The sequence below is a fragment of the Solea senegalensis genome, linkage group LG16 (genome assembly GCF_019176455.1).
Source record: "Solea senegalensis isolate Sse05_10M linkage group LG16, IFAPA_SoseM_1, whole genome shotgun sequence".
Classification (NCBI taxonomy): domain Eukaryota; kingdom Metazoa; phylum Chordata; class Actinopteri; order Pleuronectiformes; family Soleidae; genus Solea; species Solea senegalensis.
The window spans coordinates 20,547,264-20,554,805 of record NC_058036.1 but is presented as its reverse complement, the minus strand read 5'-3'; positions in this window follow the sequence as shown (position 1 = coordinate 20,554,805).

Here is a 7,542-nt window from a genome sequence, read left to right as displayed (position 1 = left end):
GTGTGTGTGTGTGTGTGTGTGTGTGTGTGTGTGTGTGTGTGTGAAGGGACTTAACGGAAAGTAAGCATGAAATTTGGACCCGGCGCGTTCTAAAAATATGTGTGTGTCATTTGATTCAAGCTGTTAGTAACACTTTACTATGAACATAGCTCCAACATTAACCCCAGGTCGTGTTTACTCCTGGCACTCGCACGAGTCACGCCATTAAACACAAATGACTCAAATGATGCACGGAACACAACGCAGAGCACAACATGTGCTTCGTGTTTCAGTGAAAAGCAAAATGGCAGAGACGATGTGAGCAGTCACTGACATGAGTTAGGAGTAAATAATGGTTCAAAGGAGAACATAAACATATGATAAAATAATCAATAATAAAAAAGGGGAACAAAAATTTAAAAGATCTGTAATGTAAGCGTTTAGTCTATTTTCTATATTTATTGTTTTATACTTTTATACTGTTGACTATCATTCTATATTGTTTTATTCCATGTGTATTAATGTTGACAGGAGTGGGGCACCAATCTCCCGTAGGTCCGGCCCTGGACACTTGCAGTACTCTGAATGCACTGATGTTGTATTTCTGATCACATGACTAACAGTATAGTAACAATAATAAGGAATATAGCCGTGTGTTTGTGTTGTTTCAAAGATCGTGTCACATAATATTTTTGTAAAATGTCACAGCTCTAGTTTTCCATTAGAATGATAATAATACAAATGGGTAGAATCCTGTTATTATGACACTTGATCTTATTTAGCATGTATTTGAAAACGAGCAGCTTCACAGAGCAGGAGCTGCTCACTGGGAACCACCAGCATGTGTGTTAACTTTTCATGCTGTGGTCACACCAAAGTGAATTTTTGCCCTGTAGCATTCGCTTCTTCCACGCTGCGGGATCACTTCTGCGAGAGTGGAGCGAATTCTATAAGTCAATATATTCCACGCTGATTTTAGTCCAAGCTTAAAACGGTCTGTCGATCAGGCTTTTAGTGTCACAGCTCATACAGATTCTAAGCTTCTCCTCCATCGTGAACCACCTGAGTGTGGCTGGCAGCTGGAAACAGACGTGGCGTCAGTCAGAGAATATCGACCCCGATCGGGTTCTGTGTCATTGTATGAGGGGAAGTTTTCAACCTGCGCGAATGATGCAAAAATGCATGTCGTGTCTGTGTGTCCGCTGTGAGCGCAGCATCGTGTCAATGTGGATAAAGCCCGTCATCGTCGGCCCTGCAAGTACGAAAGATAATGAGCAAACTAGATTGTATTTCTAATATGTAAACGTTGTGATTTTAACACAAATATGAATGTGTCTTTACAGGACAGTCATTATAAACACCCTGATATTAGCTGTGTTATTGGTGATGATAGTGTGAGTTCACTGCGTACACCAATTCATCTTTGCTATTGATTTTTGTTTTGCCAACTTTTCTAACTCTGTTAAATGTTTCGGTGTTGTGCAGCGAGTGAGTCATCACCGAAGCAAAAGACAATAAAAGACCTAATTACATGCAGTCCCGTTGTCTCTTTAGGGTCCAACAACAGCCGAGCTGTCTTCAGAAGCACGTCAATACAGAAGAGACACAGTCGTGGGGAAAAGCACAAAGTGCTAGTTAGAAATCAATACTTTGCTTCTAACACAGGTTCAAGAACTGATGAAACTGCCAGAGAGAAACAATAGTGGGAGCAGTTTCAGCAGAGGTTTCATGTTGTTCAAAGCCACTAAAGACTATGGCACGGCCAGCAGTCACTTATCAACCTGTCAGTGTGCTGAGATCAAACATCTGAGTTTTGGGTGGCTGGATGCTGCACCTCAAACCAGCAAATGACACGATGATGAAGGGGTTTGTCCCACATAAACACGGGTCACTGGAGACTTCTGTATGTTGCTACCAAAGTGTGAGCATGTGAACCATAAATAAAACTAGAGCAGAGAAATAAACAAAAGTGTGAGGTTAAAGCTGGGGCGGGGAACAGGTTTCCCACTGAAGCACTGATGCTTTTAAACGGCAGTGATGATGATAGTTGACTTTAGTGGAAAACAACTTTTCTTTTTTGCCACACATGGCTGCAGAAGACTGATTCTCCATCCTTGTATCAAAATGTGCAGCAGACCCACTGTTTTAAAGGTCCAGTGTTTAACGTTTAGTCAATAATGAATAAGTTAATCGTATATTCACTAAAGAATATGCCCTTCTTCTTATTTTTGATTGAGGGAAGCTGTCTTGTTTCTGCAGCATTATGAACAGACAAACCAGTCTGCAAGTATGTAAATAAACACCAACAACATCCTTTCTGGAATACGAAGGCCACCGTAGTTCATGAGTGAGTTGGTTATTTGTCTTACCATCTTCTGTCTCTAACACTGACATACTGGACCAGGCAGCTATTTATAAATGTACTACATGTTAAAATAGTGTATTAACAATTTAAAATGAAGAAAACCAAAAAGTCACTTGTGAAATTTCCGTCATAACCACACGGTGGTTTTGACATGGAACTTCTCAGCGTTCAGAAACCGCCGCATAATCACGGTATCGTCAGCATTTTCATCTTTTTCATTCATTTCTGCGTCAAACTTTGTCGCATCCTAGTCGTGAATTTCACAAACTCATAAAAAAAACACATAAAAAAACATTAACTCCTGTATCCACAAAAAACCTCCGTATTTGCTCTTTGTTCAGCTTTTATTTTAAAGTGTTTAAAGTCACTCACCACCAGTGTTTCCTCAAAACGAATCTGATGCTGAGAACTCGAATCACACAGAGCAAAGTGAAGTATGATCCTCATTCCTTATTACCTTAAGTGTATGAATCACATGGTATATAAAGAAAAAGAGTTGGGAGAGCATGAAACAATTAAACCGATGCAAGAGCAAGATAATGGCTTGATGAAAAGGCTGCAGAGATCAGTCGATAGACAAATGCCAGACAGATAAACAAGACCAGATGAGTTTGTTGTAAGAAAGGAGTGCAGTGGATAACTTGAATTAAAATGAATGTTGATGCTTAGATATAGATACTGGGAAGATAGCAACAATTATAATTGTATACTTTACTATATTTTATTGTCTTGTTTAAAGTTTTAATCGAAACATGAAATAAAACAAGCAGAAATAAAACAAGCCGAGCACAGTGGACGCCGAGCAGCCGTCACAACTGCACTTAATGGTGGAATGATGAATCTCCATCACCACAATGTCTTTGGTGTGGACACGGTGTTTGCCTGGTGACCCTTTAAATGGTCACGTGTCACCAATGTGCTGAGAGTCCTCAGAGAACATCTTTGGTCGAGGCAGCTCCAGTAAAATGTGTTGAGTCTCAAAAGAGGTGATGGAGAGAGGAGCTGCTCATAGGCAGTGTTTTCTTATGTCCAATAAATATGCAAGTGAAGAGGACAGAGGGAGGGAAAGACCAGGGGGCGGGACAACATGGAGGAGGAGAAACACATCAGACAGCCTCAACATGAGGGTGTGAGTATGTCCTCATTTTACTGTCACTGAGAAGCAGTGAAACATACTCACACTGAAGAAGCTGAAATCAGAGACACAGTGTTTGCCTAAATATTCCTCAGTGATGGGCGAGGCACAGCAGTCCAAGTCCAGTCTAAGTAGTGGATCGAGAGTTGTACTGCAAAAATTAAACAATAGGCAAATTCAATATGTTCCATATGAGGTCGTTTTTCTCTTTTGCACCAAATTCAGTTTCATCAAAAATGTCCTCTATCGATTCAAGTGTAAAAAAACAAAGTGTGATATACTGTAAATACAGACCATGAAAGATGTTCCACGGTCAGTAAATGTGAGATTCAGGGTTTGAGGAGGTTGTGATAAACTAAAACAAAACATTTCAAAGATCTCTAAACTGTTTTAAATGCCTTGAAAAGTTTAATTGAGCAAAAATAAAAGCCTGCAAACAAACCTCCACTTTTCCACAGCTGCTCCACAATTAAAGCCTCCATTTACTCTGGTGATGAAATTTTCACTTTGCATCAGCAGCAATTTAACAGCTCACAGTAAAGAGATCAGCTAAATCAGGCTGCAAGGACAAAACACAATTAAAGACATTAGGAAAAACTTCCAACTGCAAAGTTTCAGCAGAAGTCAAGTGTTTAAGGTTCAGGACAGAATCTCCTGAAACACACAATCTGTCTCAAAAAACAACAACTTACAGCTGTGTTTGCACAGATGGAAACAGAGAAATAATCAGTGCAACAAACTCAACATTAGAAGAAAAAATAGTGAAGAAAGAAACGATGTTTTACAGTAAAAAAAGACCCGGGTTCACGACCCCTGCATGTCTCCTCCCACTGTCCAAAAAACATGCACTAAACTGACTGTAGGTGTGAATGTGAGAGTGAATGGTTGTCTGTGTCCCTGCGGTGGACTGAATGAGTATGAACACACACACACACACACACACACACACACACACACACACACACACACACACACACACACACACACACACACACACACACACACACACACACACACACACAGTGGGTTCAGTGTTTGGTCAGTGGGAGCTGGAAATCTGCTGTTTCACTGCCAACATGGGCTTTGGTTTTCTTCTCCTCTCTTCTTGTGTGTGTGTGTGTGTGTGTGTGTGTGTGTGTGTGTGTGTGTTGCATCTATCTGGTCTCTGCCTTTCTTCATTTGCCAACAGCATTAATTACATCACCGTCTTACACACACACACACACACACAGGAACACACAACTATTAAATAGATGACCTGGTTTAAAGCATCCAGTGGACCAATAACCATGTTTTTTAATTCCTGCTAATAAAGCCCACGAGTGTAAACACAACTCCCACAGTCTAATGCTGCAGGACTCATTTTCCTCGCTCATGCATCACAGGCTTCTTCTTATTTTAGTTTGTTTGAACAAGTGTTTGCCCTAAAAGCACAGTGTCGGCCACATAACTAAACAAAACTAAGCATTCACTTTTAACCAGTATTTGGACAAATTGACCTCAACAGTTATATTATCTGAGAGGACACTTCAAGTCAACTCTGCAGAAGTTTCCTGTGCACAAATGTTCTGGAGTTTGTTGTTGCTGAAAGCAGGAGGAGGTCATGTGGGTTACATGTGTTCACGTTCATGTCTTTTGTCTTATTTCACCATGTTGAACTGTTGCTTTAGCACCGATTGATTAAAAAGATGCCGGCTCTTCCTTGTGGCACTTTAGAGTAAATCACCGGGGCTGTATATTGGCAGCCCAGACAGCATTTAAAAAGTCACACGTGAATATTTATGTTTTTGTGTTCTTGTGAAACACTGAGTTTAACAGTGTTTAATCTGCGTAGTGTGAACAAACCCAGTTCATAATTTTTCTTTTTGAATTTAAGTACCTAACCATTAATACTGTTTTTTTTTATAAAACAAAATCACCCTAAGTTAGGAATAAATCACTCGAGTGATCTTTTCAAAACATTATACAATTCATTAAACAGCAACAATAAAACAAGTGGCTTAAAAGACCAAGCTGATAATTCAGTTACATTAAATAGTACAAAATCTCAGAGGTCCAGTCAATGAGAGGTGTGGTTAAACTACACTGTTGTTGCATTTAAGAAAAATGAGATGCTGTGGCATCGTGTGTCCTAATTGTGCCCATTGGGCTCTCATGATAATGCCCCTCTCATCTAAAAGCCTTTCAACCGGTGCCGAGTGAGCAGGTAATGAGGATGGAGCTTTGCAGAACTGGAGATGTGGGAACTTTCTGGTAAAACTCGAGCTGTTGTCCCACCTTGTACTCTAGTTAGTAAGGAATCTGTTTAGATGAACATCAGTCACATTAAGACAGAAATCTAAAGGACAGCGTGCATGTATAAAAATGACTGTTTCATAATTAGTCTCATTGTACCTTTTAATAACAAATTCTAACCCTAAAACTGGACAGTATTTACTTTAGTGGCAATGATGAGACCGACCTAGAAGAGTTCAATAATAACTGGAACATCTATAACTGTACACAACCATGTTCTTCACCTCTGTACATGTAGAAACTAGACAACACATCAATCACACAACTCATCTCTTTGTCGGCTGTTTTTTAATCATAAAAGTGAAGGATCGATGTGCTGGAGACAGAGAGAACATGTTGGTGGATCCTCACAGATCCAGAGAGACAGTGGAGGTGAAGCAGGAAACGGAGGGATGGGAACCCATCAAGCAACGGATGCTGTGGTTTGCTGTCGGTAAATAATGAACTAATGACGCACGAGTCTGTGCATCAACGTTAACTCTCAGATTACTGTTGAATGTTTGTCACAAAGCCAGATCGCGTCCATGTGTTTCCCTCCTGGCTCCTGGAAACTTCCTGGAAACTTCCTGGAAACGTCCTGGAAACGTCCAGTGACTCTGGAGATGAAAGGAAGTTTATCAGGAAGTTGAAGATGTCAGGATACTGCAGGTCAGGGACGATGTCGCCTCCGGCTGTTTCCTAACGGGGGGGCATCAAAAGGATCACATATATTCACTCTGTCTCAGTGGAGCTGTGTGGATTTAAAGTGCACAGTGAACTCTGACGGCTTCAGTCCATCACTCTGCCTCGTCTCAGGCTCTATTGGAAGAAAGTGAATATCGTGCTCATCAGTAGTTTCTGTTAGATTTAAAATGAAAATCATTGTGTTTATGTAGCTTAAAGTTAGCCTTTTATGTGCAGTGCATTATGGGGTTTTTACACATTTTGATGTTGGAGCTCTTCACAAAAACAAAGAAGAACGACTGGAACGTGAGGAAGGGAGCAGTGAGTGGTGTCTTCACTTATTTTACAGTCTGCAGTCTCACATTTAGACGTCAGTAATTCTTAAACAAACGACATATAACTGTTCATCAGTCGATTTTCATATATATATACTGTATATATATATATATATATATGCATTTTAAACGTGAGAAAGAACATCCTATAGCACAATCGTGATCTTCACACCTTCAGTATATTATAACCTTATAGAACTTTTGACTTGTTTTCATTGTTCATCACCATTAAATCAAACTCTTTCATCTTTCCCGTCTCCTCTTACCCTCTACTTAAAAAACATATATGCATGCATGCATCTTTTTTTAAAGCCCTCTTCCCTTCACTGTGCCCGCCTTCTCTCTCTATTTAAACATCTTTCCACTTATCATCCATCCATGCATCCATCCATCCATCCATCCATCCATGCACAGAGAGAGGGTGAAGAGCATGGTCACAGTGCAGAGTGGAGCAAATTGGAAAATGGAGACCGCAGTATTGCAATGAGGGATTAGTCGAGAGAGAGAGAGAGAGAGCGAGCTCCTGACTGAGTGTGTTTACCTTCTCCACATGTTTTATTCCTGCATCACCACCTCACCATCGATCTTTTTGTTTCCTTTTTCATTGTGTATATTAAGTCCACACGTCAGTATGTTTACTCATGTTTCCTCCCTCCACCTCATTCTTCATCCATCAAAGTGACTTTTCTATTCTTTTCTGTCAGACGTCTGAATATACACATGTGACAAAAGCCTGCTGGTGTTGTAGGTTCATTTACTTGGAGCAGAAT